Source organism: Rattus norvegicus, chromosome 1 (genome assembly GCF_036323735.1).
Source record: "Rattus norvegicus strain BN/NHsdMcwi chromosome 1, GRCr8, whole genome shotgun sequence".
Classification (NCBI taxonomy): domain Eukaryota; kingdom Metazoa; phylum Chordata; class Mammalia; order Rodentia; family Muridae; genus Rattus; species Rattus norvegicus.
Genome location: NC_086019.1, coordinates 128,114,822 through 128,137,275, shown reverse-complemented (window position 1 = coordinate 128,137,275; position 22,454 = coordinate 128,114,822). Strand labels below are relative to the sequence as shown.

Genomic DNA, 22,454 nt, shown 5'->3' with positions numbered 1-22,454 from the left:
GTAGCTATCTGTTTGTTAGGTATATTTTATTTACTATATTATTTAATTTCAGCATTTCTCTGCTAGATTTTGTCTGGATGTCTTAGCTACTCTTCTATCGCTATGAAGAGACACCATGACCATGACAACTCTTACAAGAGAAAGACTTCATTGGGGACTTGCTACCATTTTAGAAGTTCAGTCCTTTATCATCTTGGTACTCCTGCCAGCATTCCTGCAGACTGGAGCAATAGCCGAGAGTTACATCCTTATCTGTAGGCAGAGAGAGCTACTCTGAGTTTAGTATGGGATTTTGAAACCTCAAAGCTGACACCCAGTGACACACCCCCTCCACAAGGCCATGCCTCCCAATCCTTCTAATCATTTCAAATAATCCTAGTGACTGAGTTTTCAAATATATGAATCTACTGGCAATTTTTATTGAAACCAACACACTGGATGTCTTAGTTAGGGTTTTACTGTCATGAACAGACACCATGATCAAAGGACAACATTTCATTGGGGCTGGCTTACAGGTTCAGAGGTTCAGATCACCATCATCAAGGTGGGAGCAGGGCAGTATCCAGATAGGCATGGTGCAGGCAGAGCTGAGCGTTCTACATCTTCATCTGAAGGCTGCTAGTGGAAGACTGACTTCCAAGCAGCTAGGGTGAGGGTCTTAAGCCCACACCCACAATGACACACCTATTCTAACAGGGACACATGTCCTAATAGGGCCACTCCCTGGGCATATATAAACCAACACCCTGAAAACCTGTCTATTGCCTACAGGGGTATTGAAACCACTCACTCTCACTATATGAAGGCCAATATGTAATTTTAAACTGTATACTGTTTTTTAGATATGTTTTGTTTTTTAATCAACTTGGGTGCTCTTGAGATTAGTGGATAAATGTCTAGAATTGAGCCTTCCTCTTGAATTTTTCCTCTAAGAAGTATGCTGTGTCCTTCCTACCTCTTCTGATTAGTTTTGGTTTTTAGTCTGTTTTGCAGATATGAAAATGGTGACTTATACTTGCTTCTTTCTTCCATTTGCTCGGAATACCCTTTTTCATCTTTCTATCATAAGGTGATTTTCTATTCTTGGTGGTAAGGTGCCCTCTTTGGATACAGCAGAGAGATGGATACTGTTTTCTTTCTTTTTTTTTTTTTTTCGGAGCTGGGAACCGAACCCAGGACCTTGTGCTTCTTAGGCAAGCTCTCTACCACTGAGCCAAATCCCCAACCCCTGGATACTGTTTTCTAATACAGTCTGTTCATCTTTGGCTTTTTAGTGGGGGAAATGAGACCATTAATATTGAGAGTTATTAATGAAAACTCTATTAATTCTTGTTATTTTGCTGTGGTGTTTGCCCCACCCCCTTGGATTAGCTCTTCTGGGATGGTTTGTTATAGGGACCATCTTTGCTATGGTAAAACTTTCCTCTGTACTTGAGTTTTCCATTGATTATCCTTTTTAGAGCTAGCTGAATCGGTGGTCATAAATTGCCCCCCACCCCCTTTAAATTAAATTAAAAAACATTTTTATCCTGAGATATTTTTCTTTCTCATTGCCACTGATACTTTTGCTGGGTATGGTAGTCTGGTGGTGTTTCTCAGAGCTTTAGGAGTATCCACCCAGGCTCTCCTGGCTTTCAGAGTCTCTATTGAAAACTCAGGCTTGGTTCTAATGGGCCCACCCTGATACGTGACTTGATCATTTTCTCTCAAAACTTTTAATATTCTTTTTTTAATCTGTAAATTTTATGGCTTGATTACTATGTATTGTGGAGGTGTTCTTTTTGGCCCTGTCACGTCCCACGTGCCTCTTATATCTTGCCAGGCACCTCTTTCTCATGAAAATTTCTTTCCTAGCCTCTCCGGTTGAAACTCTCTCTTATTTGTGCATAGAATTCTTGTACTTTCTCCAATGGTGGTTTTGTGGTTGTGACCTGTCTAAGTTTGTGCCTGTATTAAAAAAAAATCCTTTTTTCTGCATTAATGTAAAAAGACAGTCTTTCTGGGCCTTTCTGGATCTAGAAATCTTTGTTAGCAGTTGTTTACTTTCAGGGTTTGAAAATCTATCGTTCCGTTCCTCCTGGCTCTGGTGTCTTTGTGGGTGAGTTGGCCTTTTCTCCTTATAGCTTTTAATACCTTTAAAATCGGTAGTTTGACACTGTGGCTGTGACGTCACCTGTGATTATGCTGCGGTGCAATTCTAGTTGCCTTCCAAAACCTTAAAAAAATCGGCACGGGAGTACCTCTATTTATTTTATAAGTTTGCTAAACATCACAAAATCCAGCAACCTTTTAAGCATGCAAAAAAATTGTCAAATGTTGAACAGTACTGGGTATAGTTTTACAGCAATAGAAATGGCGAGTGCATGGTTATGACTCGGCAATCTAGCACAGGAAGAGTGCGCAGCTTCGGATCATGTTCCATATAACACACGTTCAGAGAGCAGGACATAACTCATCTGTATAAAGTCACAGCCAGGCCACAGGAAAGCACACTCATGGTGAAGGTCTCATCAGCACAGGTGCTCACCGTGTGCGCGTTTCACATGGAGATGCTATGTCTCCTGCCGTAAAATGCCGCGTGCACAGAAGAGAGCCAAGGAGGAAAAACTGTTGCTGAGGGGAACAGTGACGGAGACTAATAGTAATAAGGGAGTAAAGCTTTCTATATAGCAGCTCCTAGACCACAAGAACGTATTGATTCCTCTGTGGATCTGAGATGCTGAGACTTCATTGTTGGCAGTATAAACTTTTCAACTCTATCAAAACGCGGGTGAAATACACATTGACGGCATTGGCTAGAGCAGGCAGACCGTACGGGGAGCTACAAACGGGGGAGGAAACCTCAGAATTCACAACAAGTTTCTGCTGTTCTTGGTCAAGCCAAACAGCTAGAGTCTAAGGCAGAACGAAACGACTGGTACAGAGAAGTGGGTCCTCCCAGGTAACCGTGGGAATGTCATCTTTGGAAGACTCCATGCATGAAAAGATCCGGAACAGTTGGAACTGAGAGCATCACGTGGAAATTAACTAACATCCTGACATTCAGCTATTGGTTCAGAAGTGTGACAATCCATTGTTGTATCTAATTAAGTGTTCTGGAATCAGCACCGGTCCCCTCAAACTTAATTTGTAATATTTAGTCTTCATTAAAATATATCCTTTTGTGTTATATAAACACAAGCACACGCAGGTTAAAGAAAGCTGATTTGTTCCATTGACTGTACATTTTTTATGTATATTAGGTAGCAACTGAATTTCTTTTGACTTGCGTTTCTGTTTTTGGGGTACTCTGAAGATAGCCACTCCACAGGATTACATCCTGCTGGAACATTCCTTGGCATTGGTGCAAACTTGGATTTCCTTTTTGCATGTGCTGATATGCATGATGAGGGCTCCCGATAGGTAGGTCCTGGTCCTTTTGTTCCTTGAAGATGGTATTAGCCCATCCATTTCTCACATAGTCTCTGCCTTCCAGACTTTTAGACTTCAGCTGCTGTTCCCCTTCATTTATTCCAGCACCTTTATTTTGGCTTCTCTCTGCTCTGGAGTTTCTCAACCAAAGAGTTTGGTAGTCGCTCCCTTCGACAAGAATGTTCGCACATTCCCCAGTGGTTGGAAGCCAAGCCCAGAGCAGCCTTCTCCAAATCTCACTGCATAAGCTCATGCTTCCTGATGCAGGCAGCCCGAGGTGCTTCTGAGAAAACAGATACTCCTTTAGCTGACCTGCATAGCTCTCTTCATCTTCCAAAACCTCATCACCAGAGCATGCATACATGTCCATGTGATGCCTAGCACTCTACGGTCCATCACCCATTTTTAAAATAATTTCTGATGGCGCTCCATTCATTAAAAGCCATCCCATAATTCCCATGTATTTTACACACACCATAGAGTGCCTCTGCTACCTCAGCTCTTACTCGAGGGGGGATGTGAGATCATGGACTGTAACTTAGTACTGCAGTGCTTCAGCTCAGAGAGTCTGTCTGGGTGCCACTCTGAATGTGGCATCAAGCGCTTTTAACCTGGTCACCCTTCGGCTGAAATGCCATCTCATTCCATCGCCCTTAAGTCTCTCCAGAAGTCTGGATCCATGTTGTCAGTGGAGACTTTATGCCACAGGAACTCCACTTGCGTTGCTGGCCGAGGTGGCACATGTGTGGGCAGCACACTGAAAGGAAGTGTCCCAATAGCTGCAACTCATTGTGCTGCTACCAGAGTGCCTTTGTGAGGACTACTGACTGTCGGCATGTCAGCTGACCGAGTCCTGATGACGTGAGCACTAAATGTTAATTTCATGTTCACAGCATTTCTTTCAGGTCCCCCGTTCTGCTTCTGTCATACTGGTTTCTATTTTCTTCAACCAGAAATTATCTCCTGTCATCTTGTAGACCCCAGAGCCATCTTTCTGGTCCTCCCCAGTCTCCTCATCTATTGGCTCTACCAGCGCATCTCCCAGGGCTCCCAGCGCCTCCAGCGATGAAGGGAACATTTTGGCAAAGTCCACAGATGCTCTCCACCCTATGTGTGTAGCTAGACTATGGCTATTTTGTGGGTTCTTCTTTCTTCAACCCTTCTCCACCTTCTTCCACCCTTTCAACCTTTTCAATCCCCCAACACTAGATAGGAGAAAAGGAAGGGTAAAGGGGGTGAGGAAAGAGATCCATGAATAAAGTCAGGGGTCCTAAAAGGGGAAATGTTGTCATTAGACCTCCTCCTGCTGATTAGGGGCAAGTTGGATCTTTGTCATAAGGATATCCAATTTCTTCTTGTTGTTTCTCCTTTGTACACAGCTACTTAACAAACTGTGACCAACAAGATCCAACAACCCGCCAACAACCAACCAATGACAGCCAACCTCTGGGACCCTAGCATTTAGACCCCCTGAAAAGTCTTCAGAATTTTACATGTGTCTGTGGCTGGCAAAACCACACCTGTCCTAGAGATGAGGCAAATCATAGCTGCTGTGGACAAACCAAAGCTGCCCCTGTCCCCAGACTTTGGGCTAAAGTAAAAGCACATTCCTATTTCTCTCTCTCTCTCTCTCTCTCTCTCTCTCTCTCTCTCTCCAGAATTCTCACCACATTCCCCCCCCCCTTTTCTTTTAAGTGTCGTATGATGGAAAATCATAAACAGAGACATTTTAAATGACATAAGTACTTTTTGGTTCAGTGGCCAAGGTTTTCAGACCTCTCCTACTTAGTTCATCAGTTTTGATGGTTTCCATAGGTTTTCACTTCCTGTGGAGGTATAAACAAACCCGCATTCCCAATGCAAAACTTTCATGGGATTCCATTATAGTATACAGCGTACAGGCTGATTTCACTCCTTGGCTGAAACAGTTTCTATTTTTCGATTCGGTGCCTCCAGCCAGGCCCCCAAGGCTGTTTCTTGACACTAAGAAATCACCTTGGATCTCTCTCTTGAATCTACACTTGTTGGCTCAATGGCAATGCTTGCCACATGGCTTCTACTCCCTGAGAAGCCTAGGCCTTCTTTCTGATATAATTTAGGAAAAACGTTGCTCTTAGAGATGCCTTGTTCACAATTTTGTTGCAAATGGCCATATTTCCCCCAATTAAAACTCGGGGCATTTTGAGACCTGAGATCTCTAACTACAGCTTGCCCTATGGATACTAGCATGGTACCTCTGAGAATCAATATCCATTGTATCCCTTATTCACTCATCTATAGGTGCTGCCCACACCTTTAATGGTTTGTACATTCAATATCCCCATTTTCATATGCCAAGGTCTCTATCAACACCTGTCTTGTATCAGGGTCAGATACAGCTTTGTTCACAGCTAAGACTAATCTTTATAAAAACAAAACAAACAAACAAACAAACAAACAAAAAACCAAGACAAAAAACTAGTGAAGACTTCTCTACAGCCTTGTAAGATCACTATAAGTGAGGTAGACTTTTTGCCAGACTCTCAACTTTGCCCCATTCCCTTAAAGCCACTAAACAACATTGCTCTGTGGCAGTGTCATCCAGCTGAATCTGTTCTTGGATAACAGGGTACCACATTTCACCCAATAACTGATTCTTTACTATATTCCTGCCCCTTGCTTTGTTTAGCTGTTCAATATTCAAGGCTCCTTCCCTCCACCATATTAACCATTGCAACTAAGTGCTGGCTTCTAGTACGGATGTTTTAAGCCCTTCCAGACTTGGGGAACAATTCTATTTTGAGTAGCCCAGGTATTTAGAATTTGTTTTCCATAGTGAGTGCATCCCATATGAGACCATGGCCTCTTTAATTAAAACAGCATAGATCTATCTCTTCTATAGGATACCATCCTATCTCATCATAACCTTGTTCTCATTGATAGCAGGCATTTGCTATATGGCTACTGGGAAAATTGATGGTGATTTTATAACTCTGATTTGCCCCCTCCTTCCCATCAGGCAGTGTGGTTGGTTTGAGATTAACACTTTCTCTCAAAATGTCTTCCTGAGACAAAGTTTGGATCTGAATACCATTCCTTCAGGAATGGCCATTCAGAGACTGCCCTACCTGGGGATCCAGTCCATAAACATACAGCCACCAAACCCAGACAATATTGCTGATGCCAAGAAGTGCACGCTGACAGGAGCCTGATATAGCTGTCTCCTGAGAGGCTCTGCCAGAGCATGACAAATACAGAGGTGAATGCTTGCAGCCAACCATTGAACTGAGCATGGGGTCCCCATTGGAGGAGTTAGAGAAAGGATTGAAGGAGCTGGAAACCCCATAAGAACAACAATACCAACCAACCAGAGCTCACAGGATTAAACCACTACCCAAAGAGTACACATGGACAGATCCACGGCTCCAGATGCACATGTAGCAGAGGATGGCCTTGTTGGGCACCACTGGGAGGAGAAGCTCTTATTCCTGCCAGTGTAGGGGAATGTCAGGGCAGGGAGCGGGGAAGAGATGGGTGGTCGGGTGGGGGAACACCCTCATAGAAGAAGGAGGGAAGGCATGGGATGGGGGCTTATGGATGGGAAACCAGTAAAGGGGATAACATTTGAAATGTAAATAAAAAATATCCAAAAAAAAAAAGAAATAAAAAAGTGTCTTCCTGTCTTTTTTAGCTTTTGAACTGAGATAGAAAAAAGAAAAAGGAAAAGAAAAGAAAAACCCCCTCTGGGAGCAAAGTGGGAGATATCCCAGAGGTAGCAGCCGCAATAAGCTTTTTATTCTTGAAAAAAAATCCATTCCTCTGTCCCCTGCCATTTCCTCTATGACATTTAAAATTAAACTTTCTATTCTGCCTAGGTCCACATCTGGGCCACCATTTATAGCTTGTCCTTTGCTACTTTGTGGGTTCTTCTTCCTTCCACCTTTTTTAACCCTTTCAGCCCCCCTAACACTAGATTGAAGAGAAAACAGGATCGAGGTGAGAGTAAAGAGATCCCTGAATAAAGTCAGGGGTTGGAAAGGGGCAATGTCATCATTAGATTTCTTCCTGCTGATAGGGCTTAGAGTTCCTTGGGGCAAGTCTGATTTCGCTGTCAGGGTATCTAATTTCTTCTTGTTTCTTCTTTGCATATGACTACTTAACAAACTATGACCAAGAACAATCAACGACCAACAATCAACAGCTAACCCCTGGGACCCTAGCATTTATATGACCTCTGAAAAGAGACGAGAATTCTAAATGTCACACAATTGCAGAGACTGTCTACAGCAGGCGAAACCACACGCCCGCTAGAGTACTAGCCAAATCCTAGTCAGCTACTGTGGACAATCTGAAGCTGCCCCATATCCCCACTCCTGGGATTAAATCAGAAGTACATTCCCATTTCTTTGTTTTTTAAAGAAACAATTCCAGAATTCTCACTACCCTCTTGTTCTTAACTATTTATTCCTTTCTTAGATCGGGAAGTTTTCTGCTATAGTTTCATTGCCTACATATTCTATGCCTTTAGATTTCACTTCGGACTTGGATTCTTCTATTTGATCTCTCGATATTCCAGAGTTCTTGGACATCGTGGTCATACTTGTCTTATTTTTTCTCTATTCGTGTTTGAAATTTAAATTTTCCTCAGTCTTGTCTTCCATCTCTGATATTTTTCCTTTTGCTTGTTCAAGTCTAAGTTGATATATTTTTCATGTATTTTTCTCCATTGAGTTTTTCTTTCCTAAAATTTCTATTTTTTTCAAAATACATTTCCTTCCTGGGTTTTTTTTCTTCATGATGTTCCCCCCTACCCCCCTTTTTTTTGGTTCTTTTTTTCGGAGCTGGGGACCGAACCCAGGGCCTTGCGCTTCCTAGGCAAGCGCTCTACCGCTGAGCCAAATCCCCAGCCCCGATGTTCCCCTTCTTATCTGCTTTATTCATGCCGGTGACCTTTTCCTCTATGTTGGCTTCCTCTCCAGTTTCTGCATTTAACTGATGTGTTAGTTTTTTTTTTTGTTTTTTGTTTTTTTTTTTGGTTCTTTTTTTCGGAGCTGGGGACCGAACCCAGGGCCTTGCGCTTCCTAGGTAAGCGCTCTACCACTGAGCTAAATCCCCAGCCCCTGATGTGTTAGTTTTTAATCCTCTCTGAGGCCAACTGATAATTCTTGGTGATAACTTTTGAAGCCTTCATCCAGGCCTTACTTCATTAGCCTGGAGCTCAGGAGTTGAAGAGTTCTGACACTTCTGAGGGATCACGTTGGGTTGCTCTTTCCTGTTGATTGTGTTTCCCCATGGCATGCGTTGGTCTGGGTGTCTCTCCTAGCTTTGTTTGAGGATCATCTGAGTGAGCAGCATTTACTTCTGAAAACATATTTTATAATACAGTACGTTTTGATTACAGTTTTCCTCTCCTTACTCCTCTCGGTTTCTCCCTGTCTCCCCTCCAATCTGGATTCTCGCCCTTTCTGTTTTCCAAAACAAAGAAACAGGAAAAGGAGCAAAGAGAACTACAAAATCCACCCGTAGCACACACATACCTCCGCAAACCCAAGAATCCCATAATATATATGCAGAGATGCTGTGGGCTAGAAAACAAACAAAAACGGCATCTTGACTTAACACTGTGGGACAGAGAGCCTCCAAAAATGCCCTGGAGTTCATTTTGTGTTGGGCATGGAGCCCACCTGTCAGTGCTGTTTGGCTCCCCAGTGAGACTCCCTTGGATTGGCAAGTGGCTATGTATGGAGATAGCTTCTGGGTTAGGGGTTGGGTCATGTGTCCACTTCTCCTTTCACCTCTAGGACCCTATGGCACAGACCTCTGCAGGTCCTCTGCATGCTTCCTCAGTCTCTGTAACTTCATATTTGTTCCAACCCTGTTGAATCATGATGGCCTTGTTTTCTTGGTGTCCTCCCTCCCCTCTAACTCTTACACTCTTTCTGCCTCCTCTTCCACAGAGTTCCCTGGACCCTGAATGTAAGAGGAATGGCATTGCTCAGGACCCCCAAGACCAAGTTCTCAGCACAAAGGAGATTTATTTACCCCAGAGGGCCAGAGGACAGGGAGTAAGAGACAAAGACAGGAGATAGAGGATGAGAGAGAAGGGGAAGGGACATTTGTCCTGGAGGGGAACAGGACAAAACACTGACTCTGGATAGAGAGGAGATGGTCATGACACAGAAAAAAAATGGCTGTTTATAAGGGTAAAAAGGGAAACCCTGTGTTAGGATGAGGTATTTAAATTTAATTGGGCATGTTAATTAGGTCAGTCAAGGGGGACTTAATTGCTAGACCTTAGTACTTTGATAGCTGGACCTTGGTATCAGCTTCAGAAGGAGGAAGTGGTCAATTAAGGGAGTGGACCCTGAGGGCTGGCTTTAGGAGTGTGATCTAAGGTTTTTATCAAGGCAGAGGGGATGGGGAGAAGGGCAAGGCCAGTCAGAGCCATGGCTGCCACACTGGAGCTGGCCAGAGCCCCTCACTGACGGGGAGGGAATTGATGGAGACATCCCTTTTAGGGCTGAATGTTCTAGATCTTTCAGGTGTGCTGTTAAGTTACTAGTATGAGATCAAGCCAATGTCTTTGTGTGGGGACTTAGTGCTATGACGTGTCTCTTAGAACTTCCTTCCTTGTGTCCAATAAGTTTGGGTGGTGTTATATCTTGATTTTCATTCAATTCTCCTAATCTCTCTCTTGAGACTTTTTTTTATTCAGTAGAGAATTGTTAAGTTTTCACGAGTTTGTAAGGTCTCTGTTCTTTCTGTTGTTGTTGATATCCAGCTTTAATCTGTGCTGGTCAGAGAGGATACTGGGCGTTATTTCTATTTTCTTTCCTTTTGAGATTTGCTTTGTGTTGTAAGTATGTGGTCAGTTCTGGAGGAACTTCAATGGGATTCCAAAAAGAAGGCGTATTCTTTTGTATTTGGGCAAACTATCCTTCAAATATCTGTTAAGTCCATTTGGTTTTTGATGTCAGTGAGCTCCCACATTACTGCTTCTAACCTGTCCGTTGGTGAGAGTGTGGTATTGAAGTTACCCACTGTATGTGAGGGTGGAAATGTGACTTAAACTATAGTAGTGTTTCCTTTTGTTTCTTCTTGTAGCAGAATCAAAGTTACCTTTTGCTCTCTTCCCACTTAACTTTCTTCTAGGTGAGAAGCTGGAGCTCAGAGATGTAAATTTAGGGATTGAGTAATAATAGAAACATAGCAGGACGATGATTGGCTCTTAGGGTGTGCCATAAGCCAGGTGCTGTTTTAAGGATTCTACACCATCACACCTAAGTCTCACAGGGATTCAAGAGGTGGGTACCATCAGTGCTGTCAAAAGGATGCGGAATGACGCCAAGGCAATGAAGCAGGGTGGCCCCAACTTCTGCCCGGTGCATTTTATTATCCTAACTTTTACAAGCAAGAAAATCCCCAAAGCTTGGATGAAGGTCAAATAGGGGTCAAAGAAACTCATCCACAGCAAGAACGGACCCACTGATTTCTGGAAGCATAAAAGGGTTTTAGAGCAGTGCGCTGGGGAAACCTTTTGGGGAGTGGGGAGAGAAGCCGCTTGCACTAAGCCCCAAGATTAGGAAAACGGAAAGGCCACCATGTTCTCTGATCATTAGGCTTTGCTGTCATCTCCCTGTTGAGGTAGGGGGACAAAAAATAACAGGACAGTGAATTCTGACCACTGTTTTCTGGAGACTTTCTATTTATCCACAATCAGAGCATTTTCCTTGTTTTAAAAATTGTTAGTGGAAGAGTTCTGGTTGAAGGTGACTCTTATGCTTCAACTCCAAATGATAAATTTCACTTCATTATTTTCTGCTCAGTTGATGGATGAGAGTCACCAAGTCTCATGTGGCTTGCTTCATAATTTTGATAGTTTTCCTAAAGGCAAAAACATTTCCTTCACGTATAATTTTGTCAGAATCAGTGTGTATGAATATGAATAGCTCCTTATTCTAATGAAATCATTAGAATACACAGATTTCTAATAACCTGATTTAATAACGCGAGTTGAATTAACTTACCTGGAGCTTCCTTCTTAGCCTCATTACCCCCTCCCGGATAATCCAGCATCAGTTATTTCTCGGGGGATTTTCAGAAAACTCTAGTCAGTAGCAGCTCAGAAGTGATAAGAAATTCCAGTCCAACACGGAGCTTAGGGTCCGGGGTTAATTTAATGAAAAGAAGTGACTAACGTTATCTGTGATGGGCTGTGCTAGGTACGTTAGGACAGAATACGTGACTGAACTGGGCTCAGTATTGGTGATGTAAGACTGCCCAGCACTCGGCTCCCAGTGTTTGCAAAATCCTTTCCTGCTCATGGTGAATTAAAGTCTTATCACATAGTGAGGTAATGATATCTCAGGGTCTGTCACGATGAGCGGTCCCCTTCAGTTATTTTTCCTCCTATTTAAAATAAACGCTTTTCTCTCATAATATATCCTGATTATCCTCCCTCAAGCCTCCCCCCCCCCCCCAAATCTGGATCAACTTCCTGTCTATCTCTCATTAGGAAAACAAACAAGCATCTAACGGATGATAATGAAATAAAGTATAATAAGATAAAATAAAAATTAGCACGTTGGGATTGGGCAGAACAAACAGAAGGAAAAGAGCCCAAGAGTAGACACAGGACTTAGAGACGCACTCATTTGCACACCCAGGGACTCCATAAAAACACTGGATCAGAAGCCCTGGTACATATGCAGAGGATCTGGTGCAGATCCACTGGGGTACTGCGCATGCTGCTTCAGTGTCTGTGAGTTCATAAAGCTGTGTTTATATTGATTCAGAGAGCCTTATTTTTTTTTTTTGAAGTTGTCCATCTCTCTGGCTCTTACACTCCTTCTGCCTTCTCTTTCACAGGATTTGCTCAGCCCGAAGGGAATGGGTTTGATGGAGACATCCCTTTTTGGGTTGAGTATTCTAAGGTCTCTCGCTCTCTACGTGTCTGACTGTGTCTCTCTGTATTTGTTTCCATAGGCTACAGGAGGAAGCATCTCTGGTGAGGGCTGAGCAAGGCAGCAGTCTGTGAGAATACAGAGTGTCGTTAGGAGTTACTTCATTGCTACCTTTCTTTTCAGAACAGTAGCGGTTGTTTCCCCCCCCCCCCCCCCAGGTCTCTGACTTATCTAATCTCAGGTTTGTGGTCATCCAAGCAGTGTCAAGTATGGTGGGTCCCACCTCAAAGAGTAGACCTTCAGTCGAGTCAGATATGGGTTGGTTACTCCTATAAGTTTTGTGCCAGCATTGCCCTGACATACCTTGCAGGCAGATCAGGATTTGCAGTTAGGTTAGTGTTTTTGTTCCTCTTCTTGTAGGCTACAGAGTACATTCCTATACTGAAGACTAGAACGTAGGGGTGAAGGGTATACATAGGCAGCAGCCCAACTTCTTCACGTTCAATAAATTGTGTAGGTGCTGTCTTCAGCAATGGGACCTTGCCATCCATGTGTACAAAGCAACCATGGTCTTGACAACAAGACTGGGTTGTTCCAGGATTTCCATGGGACTCCTTCGGGCAAACACTCAATGGGACATAATCCAATCCTGGAACTCGAGGCTTCATTTGGTGAGAAGAGATGGGTCCATCTCCCCCATTATTTGGCAGTTTGTTTAGATTGCATTCCTATGTTTGAATATTTTCAGTATTCTACTGTATTAGATCTCAACACTACCCCTCAGATGGCCCTTAATGTTAGCTGTCCCTCCCTGTATTCTATTCCTTCTTATCCTCTCTCCCCCTCCCCGTCCTCACCTGATCTTCTCATTCCAGTCCCCTCATCCATCCATACTTATCTATTCTGATTCCCTTTCCTAAACAAGACTTGTCTCCCCTAGTCAATTCTGTTAACCCCTGTGGTTCTTCATATTGTAGCTTGGTTATCATTGACTTGGCTGTCTTTCTGTTATTTTGGCAGCAAGAAGATAGCCATTATATATTTTTTAAAAGACAAAAACAGAAACAAGCCACGCACATACTGACTCTTCTCCATCACTGCCCTGGGGATCTCATGCCTCCAACTCCCCCACAGAGATTGTCTGAGCCAACATGCTCTAGAGTTGATGGTGACAAGCAGGGAATGGTGGTGGTCCAGTTCAGCCCTGTAGGCACATCGCTGGGAGGCACAAGCTACCACACTGTTTTCCTGCTGCACTTACCGAAAGCATCTAAAGCAATGAGCTTCAATTTTCCCACTTCCTACCCGACAATTATTTCCTGCTCCTTATTTCTTTCTAAATTATAGCCATTCTAGTGTGTAGGAAATGGCATTTAGGCATGTCTTTTTCTTACCGTGGTAAAATACATTTAACACAAAGCTTACCATTTCAATCATTTATAAGTGAGCAATTCTGTGGCATAGAGTATAATAAAGTATTGTGTGACCATCATATATGGTGTAAGTTTTTAGTTTTCCCAAGTGAAACCCTGGTACCCATGAAACACCAGCCTTCCATTCTCCCCTCCTCCAGGGAGCAGGATAGCTACTCTTCTCTGAGTCTCACTATTCCTGGCTCTTCTTATAAACAAAACAACTGTTTGTTCTTTTATGCCTGGCTTGTTTCCCTTAGCATAATGTGATGAAGGCTTACCCATAATGCAATGTGCATCAGAATTCCCCACCTTTTAATGATGAATGTTGTTCTTCTGTGTCGCTTCTGTCTCTGTCCCGCAGAAAGGAGCGACACCTTGACGTTCTTCTCAAAGCGGTTTATTCAGGAACCTTTCTTTCTGCATGCAAGCAGCAATCTTTCTTTTCTTTTCTTCTCTCTTCTTCTCTCTTCTTGCCAACCCCCGAGCACACTCCCTTATATCCTCCCTCAACTCCGCCTCCTCAGTCCAGACTGCATAATCTCAGTTCATAGGTCCACATCACATGGCCTGATCTTGTGTCATGGTGTGCCTGCACAGCTCTCACAATGGACGTGGCTAGGTGCGAGTCATGAGACTTAGCTGCAGTCCCGGGCGCCATCTTGGGACTGCCGCCACACCTGCTCCCCACACTTCTGTTTGTGTATATCACATTTTGTTGACTCATTTAGTGTGTGTGTGTGTGTGTGTGTGTGTGTGTTTATATGCCATGGCATGTATTTGGAGATCATAGTGCAACCTGGGGTGACAGTTCTCACCTTCAACCTTGTTTGGAATGGGGTCTCTTTTATTACTTTGCTCCCAGCAACTCTCCTGTCTCAGCCTCCCATCTCCCATAGGTGTGTGTCAACCTAGGTTCAGACACTTGTAGACTGTCCTGGCTTTTAGATAGGTTTCTGGGTATCCAAACTCAGGCCATCAAGCTTGCATGGCAAGGGTTTCCTTCACCGATCCACCTCCTAGACTTGGCTAATTTGTTACTGGATAATTGTCTATTGTGAACAACATTGCTGTGAACCTGAATGTACAAATATCTCTTTGAGTTTCTGCTTTCACCCTCTTTTGGGTATGTACCCAGAAGGGCTTAGAAGTTCTTTTCTAAATCACAGTCTTTTAAAAGACTAAATCTTTTAGTCTTGTTGACTTAACCCTCCTAGGTTAAGGTTAATGTCACACAGAGGTCTCTTGGGGTCTTTTTGCAAGGACTCCAACCCTGTCTCCAGCTGATTGCTGAATCAGTAGAATGAGATCCTAGAATCCTCCAATCTTGCATCTTCCACACCTCCCAAAGCAGTTACATGTGAACAATGGTGCAGAGTTGTTGCCAGCTTGAGATTCAAGCTGGTACCCTTATATAACAGGTGCTTTAGACCACAGCTAAGCCATGGGAAAGGTGTCCCAAGACAGTTATCTTTGAGGAGCAGGGAACCCTTTTAATGCAGGCTTTCTTCTTTCAGATGAATTTGGATCATCACAAGGTGGGGTTTCATATGTGTGGGGTCTCCCTTACCTTAAGAATACCTCTCTAAGAATCCTAGTTCACTGTAGGAGGATTCTCTTCAATGGCACTGTCTCTTTCATAATTACAGCAGCTTTTTTTTTTACCACTGACCTAGATGCTTTACTTTCTTGAATTTTGTCTGCTAAACAAACTAATCCCTTATTTTTCAGTTCAGCATCATTCAAGTTCTCAAGACGTGGCAGATTACAGCCAGTTTCTTTGCCAGCATGTATTGTGGAACCTAGTTCCCAATACAGTTCTTGTTTACCTTTGAAACTTTGTGATTCAAGCCTCCAATGTCTGCATTTCTCTCAGCATCTTTTGAGGGGTAAAATGTATATCATCGTCGTCGTCGTCGTCGTCGTCATCATCATCATCATCATCATCATCATCATGTGTATGTTTGTGAGTAGAGTATGTTAGGTCACCTGCACACAGACATATACAAGTGTGTGGTAGACATGTGAAGATCAGCAGACAACTTTGAGAAATTAGTTCTCTCCTCTTGCCTTTACATGGGCTTTGGGAATTGGACTCGGGTCTTCAGGCTTGCACTATTAGGTGGCAAATACCTTTACCTGCAGCACCATCTCATGGGTCCTTTCTTGGCATTCTTCTCTTCCAAGGTCTGATCAGAATGGGTCATTAAACTCTGCTTCTAGCATGATAGGCTTTTCTAGTTCCAAGAACCAAACTCTACATTCTAGCCACCAAGTAGTTCTAAGAGCCTAAGAATCATGGTTAGGTTTATCAGAGTAATAACCCCATTTCTGGTACTGATTCCTGTACTGCTTTCTTTCCTTGCTATTGTGATAAAATATCTTGACAAAAGCAATTTAAGGAAGAGAGGGCTTATTTTGGTTCATAATTCTCTGTTATTATCCATCATGGCCAGGAAGTCAGAGCATAAAGAGAATTACATAGTTAGATACTTTACACTCACAGCTAAGAAACAGCAAGGAATGCTTGTGCTCAGATTACTTTCTCCTTTTATACATCTAAGATCTCAGCTAGGGAATGGTGCAACCCACAACAAACTATTCTATTTCACTTAGCGGTCAAGATAACTGTCTACATGCATTCTCAAATACTGGTCTCCCAGATGATTCTAGAGTTCATTAAGTTGATAGTTAAGATTAAGTATTACATTCCCAAACTTATGGGACATAATGAAAGCGGTACTAAGAGGAAAACTCATAGTTCTTAGTGCCTGCAAAAGGAAACAGGAGAGAACATGTGTCAACAGCTCGACAGCACACCTGAAAGCTCTCGGACAAAAATAAATAAATAAACACAAGAGGAGTAGAAGGCAGGAAATAATCAAACTCAGAGCTGAAATCAACCAAGTAGAAAGGAAAAGGACTATACAAAGAATCAACAAAACCAGGAGCTGGTTCTTAGAGAAAATCAACAAGATAGATAAACCCTTAGCCAGACTAACCAGAGGTCACAGACAGCGCATCAAAATTAACAAAATCAGAAATGAAAAGGGAGACATAACAAGAGAATCTGAAGAAATTAAAAAAAATCATCAGATCCTACTACAAAAAGCCTATATTCAACAAAACTGGAAAATCTGGAGGAAATGGACAATTTTCTAGACAGATACCAGGTACCAAAGTTAAATCAGAAACAAATAAACCGTTTAACAAACTTCATAAGTCCTAAAGAAATAGAAGCAGTTATTAAAAGACCTCAAACCTAAAAGAGCCCAGGTCCAGATGGGTTCAGTGCAGAATTCTATCAGACCTACATAGAAGACCTCATACCAATACTGTCCAAACTATTCCACAAAATAGAAACAGAGCACTACCAAATTCCTTCTATGAATCCATAGTTAGTCTTATACAGAAACTACACAAAGACTCAACAAAGAAAGAGAACTTCAGACCAATTTCCCTTATGAATATTGATGCAAAAATACTCAATAAAATTCTTGCAAACAGAATCCAAGAACACATCAAAACAATCATCCATCATGATCAAGTAGGCTTGATTCCAGGGATGCAGGGATGGTTTAATATATGAACATCCATCAATGTAATCCACTATATAAACAAACTCAAAGATAAGAACCACATGATCATTACATTAGATTCTGAGAAAGCATTTGACAAAATTCAACACCTCTTCATGATAAAAGTCCTGGAATGATCAGGAATTCAAGGCTCATATCTAAAAATAGTAAAAGCAATATATAGCAAACCAATAGCTAACATCAAATTAAATGGAGAGAAACTTGAAGCAATCCCCCTAAAATCAGGGACTAGACCAGGCTGCCCACTCTCTCCCTACTTATTCAATATAGTACTCGAAGTCCTATCCAGAGCAATCAGACAGCAAAAGAAGGTCAAAGGGATACAAATTGGAAGGGAGGAAATCAAAATATCACTATTTGCAGATGATATGATAGTGTACTTAAGTGACCCCAAAAGTTCCACCAGAGAACTACTTAACTTGATAAACAACTTCAGCAAAGTGTCGGGGTATAAAATTAACTCAAACAAATCAGTAGCCTTCCTCTACTCAAAGGATAAACAGGCTGAGAAAGAAATTATGGAAATGACACCCTTCCCAATAGTCCAGATAATATAAAATATCTTGGTGTGACTTTAACCAAGCAAGTGAAAGATCTATATGACAAGAACTTCAAGTCTCTGAAGAAAGAAATTGAGGAAGATCTCAGAAGATGGAAAGATCTTCCATGCTCATGGATTGGAAGGATTAATATAGTAAAAATGGCCATTTTTGCCAAAAGCAATCTACAGATTCAATGTAATCCCCATCAAAATTCCTACTCAATTCTTTATAAAGATAGAAAGAGCAATTTGCAAATTCATTTGGAATAACAAAAAAAAAAAACCAGGATAGTGAAAACTATACTCAACAATAAAGGAACTTCTGAGGGAATCACCATCCCTGACTTCAAGAAGTATTACAGAGCAATAGTCATAAAAACTATATGGTATTGGTATAGAGACAGGCAGATAGACCAGTGGAATAGAATTGAAGACCCAGAAATGAACCCACACACCTATGGTCACTTGATTTTTGACAAAGGAGCCAAAACCATCCAATGGAAAAAAGACAGCATTTTCAGCAAATGGTGCTGGTTCAACTGGAGGTCAGCATGTAGAAGAATGCAGATTGATCCATGCTTATCACCCTGTACAAAGCTTAAGTCCAAGTGGATCAAGGACCTCCACATCAAACCAGATACACTCAAACTAATAGAAGAAAAAGTGGGGAAGAGTCTCGAACGTGTGGGCACTGGGGAAAATTTCCTGAACAAAACACCAATGGCTTATGCTCTAAGATCAAGAATCAACAAATGGGACCTCATAGAACTGCAAAGCTTCTGTAAGGCAAAGGACACTGTGGTTAGGACAAAACGACAACCAACAGATTGGGAAAAGATCTCTACCAATCCTACATCTGATAGAGGGCTAACATCCAAAATATACAAGGAACTCAAGAAGTTTGACTCCAGAGAGCCAAATCACCCTATTAAAAATTGGGTACAGAGCTAAACAAAACATTCCCAGCTGAGGATTATCGAATGGCCAAAAAGCACTTAAAGAAATGTTCAACATCCTTAGTCATCAGGGAAATGCAAATCAAAACAGCTCTGAGATTCCACCTCACACCAGTCAGAATGGCTAAGATAAAAAACTCAGGTGACAGCAGATGCTGGTGAGGATGTGGAGAAAGAGGAACACTCCTCCATTGTTGATGGGATTGCAGACTGGTACAACCATTCTGGAAATCAGTCTGGAGGTTCCTCAGAAAATTGGACATTCCACTACCTGAGGACCCAACTATACCTCTCTTGGGCATACACCCAAAAGATGCCCCAACATATAAGAAAGACACATGCTCCACTATGTTCATCGCAGCCTTATTTATAATAGCCAGAAGCTGGAAAGAACCCAGATGCCCTTTAACAGAGGAATGGCTACAGAAAATGTCATACATCTATACGATGGAGTACTACTCAGCTATCAAAAACAATGACTTGATGAAATTCATAGGCTAATGGAGTGGAATGAACTAGAAAATATCATCCTGAGTGAGGTTACTCAATCACAGAAAAACACCCTTGATATGCACTCATTGATAAAGGGATATTAGCCAAAAAGCTTGAATTACCCAAGATGCAATCCACAGACCACAGGAAGCTCAAGAAGAAGGATGATCCATATGCGGATGCTCCCACTCCTTCTTAAAAGGGAAAAAATATCCATAGGAGGGGATACCGAAGCAAAATTTAGAGCAGCAACTCAAGGAATGGCCATTCAGAGCCTACCTCACACGTGGCCCATATATATACAGCCACCAAAACTAGATACGATTGATGAAACTAAAAAATGCATACTGAAAGGAACCAGATATAGATCTCTCCTGAGAGACACATTCAGGGCATGTCCAATACAGAGGTCGATGCTAGCAGCAAACCATTGAACTGAGAACAGGACCCCCTTGGGGGGAATTAGAGTTGAGGGAGCTTGCAACCCTATAAAAACAACAATGCCAACCAACCAGAGCTTCCAGTGACTAAACCACTACTGAAAGACTATACATGGACTGACCCAGGGCTCCAAATGCATATGTAGCAGAGAATAGGCTTGTTGGGGCACCAGGGGAAGGGGAAATCCTTGGTCTTGCCGAGGTTGAACCCCCAGTGCAGGGGACTATTGGGTGGGCAATAAGGGGGATGTATAGGGAGAATACCCATATGAGGGAGGGGTAGGGGAGGGAATGGGGGCTTATGGACAGGAAACTGGGAAAGGGAATAACGTTTGAAATGTAAGTAAAGAATATATCTAATAAAAATTAAAAAAATGATTAAGTATTACAATGGGATGATCTAATGGCTTTTCTAAGGCCTCATGTTGAAAAGTTTCACTGTCTTCTAACAGTGCCACTCTGAGAACTATGCTTTTAATACATGGGCCCTTGTGAAATGTTCGACATCCGAACTACATTACACATGTAAGAATCAAGGTCAGTACCATTGTCATAAAGTTTTATACCACTATTGTCTTACTATGAGTTTTATAGTTTTTGCTCTTATATTGAGAACTCTGATCCACTTTAATTTCTGTATATGATAAGAAATTGAACTCCTTCCTTTTATTGTGCATGCAAATACAGTTGTTTCAGAAATATCATTTGAAGTTTTTTTTTTTCCCCTGTTGAATGGTGTTAGTTGACCGGCACTTATCAAAGATCAACTGGTCTTGGATGTGTGGATTTATTTCTGGATTCTTAATTCTATTCTCACGGTCCCATGATGTATATCTTTACCCTCTGAGAGTACCATATAGTTTTCATTACTGAAGCATTGTGGTAAGCTTAGATATAATGGATCAGTCTGATACTGCTTGTATCCTATAGCTAAAACTGGCTCTTCAAGATGTGGTTGCCATCACAACAGATGCCCACATACTGCAGCGACGCTGTGTGAAGCTTCTCCCCAATTTAGCTGGTCAATAAAAGGTTAGAGCCTGTGATTGGGCAGTGGAGGGAGTAAGGTGGGACTGGAGGTGGGAGAGGAGGCTGCAGGTTGGGGTGGTGGGGAGAAGAGAAGAGGATGGATGGAAAGGAGGAAGCCATTGCCATGAACAAGAACCACATTGCCAGGAGAAACAGCAAGTATCAAGGGGCCTTATAGCTGGAGAATGAGTTAGCATGGCCCAAGATCTGCCCAATGTAGGCATTTGCCTTATAAATAAAATATCTAGACTGTGTGTCTATTATGGGTTTGTTAGAACTATAATACCAACAACATTGGTGTTCCATGTTGGGGCCTATATGTTGCTGAAATATTTAATTTCAATATGGGCTTTCTACCCTGCCTTTGATCACTGAGTTCCCGTATAAAAGACACACATAACCTTTATATTTACAAGAAGCCTTAACAAGCACTAAAGCTGGGCAGATGTCTATCCTCTATGTTATTATGTCTAATTCTCAACCAATATTCCCATTATATAATGCCATTTTTTTGTCTGGGCTGCTCTCAACAACAATTAGCCAACCCACGTGGCTACTATTTTAAGCTTCTTACTCCATGGTTTCTTCTTCTCTATTCACCTCAGGATTTATCTCTTCTCTTCCCTCCTGGTGGTTCTCTGACCCAAAGCCCAGGAACCCTAAACCCTGCTTATCTCGCCTCTGTCCAGCTATTGGCTGTTGGCTTCTTTATTCACCAGTCAGGGATAACTTGCAGGGATCAAGGTCACATAGCATCATCTGGGTCTATGTGAGGAGAGTGTCCCTTGGACCAGTACTTGTTGAGGGCAAAGACTCTGAGCACACGTTTCTTCTCGCTTGGAGAGGCACATTTATTTCTTGTCCATCTACAGAAAGGAACATGCCAAAGTGAGCAGGACTGGAATTCATTGCATGGCATGGCAAGGAGGTTGGTCAGCTGCCCAATCTCGTATGGCGAAAAGGTGCGTGAGTTGCCTCTCATCGAGAAGTTCAGCTGTGTGCTTTGCTTCCGTCTGGAGCAATAGCTTTAGTCACTTCATCCAGTCCGATCCAAGGAGAGAAAATGAAGTTGTCTTCAGTTGGTCCTGGAGGCCACCCAAGCCCTGCTATACTGCTCACTCGTATTTTAGTAGAGACAGATCCTGAAGATCAAAGGGGATGGACAATTGTCAGGGGCAGAGCAGGAGGCTAGACTAGCGCCAGCACCACCTTCTCCCCCCTCTATTTTCAAGCTTCCTTCCCTTCTTTCTTCATGGCCATGAAACCAGCCTGGTTTAATTATAACTCCAAATTTCAAGATAACTGCAGCCACCCTCGTCAACAGAATCTTAAAATTCTGTGAAAAAATGCTCAACAAAAATTATAGACTGGGCTCCCACGTGACGTCACAACAGACCAACCCAGGATGGCATCCCTCACGCTGAAATGCCAAGCTGAAGCTGGAATGTTCGTCCAGCTTCCTGGGAGATGTCTGACACTCCGGTTTCAGCGGCTCGATGATGAATCTCCTCTGCGTTAACCTTCGCCAGGAAAGGGATTTTGAAATCACCAGCCTTTCGGTTGGTTGCTGGTTGGTATTTTGATTCACCCCTTTTCATTTCTCCATATTGTTGGTGCTTCAGAGGAGAGTTCTCTGCACTTCTGACTCTGAGGGCTACCTGGCTCATGGATTGTTCTTTACTCAAGTTTGTT

The 22,454-nt window shown here is 42.5% G+C and overlaps 1 pseudogene; it reads right to left on the bottom strand.

Moving 5' to 3' along the window:
* Window positions 1–348: 348 nt before the first annotated feature.
* On the bottom strand, window positions 349–9,431 carry Snx4-ps1 (sorting nexin 4, pseudogene 1; annotated as a pseudogene).
* Window positions 9,432–22,454: the final 13,023 nt, after the last annotated feature.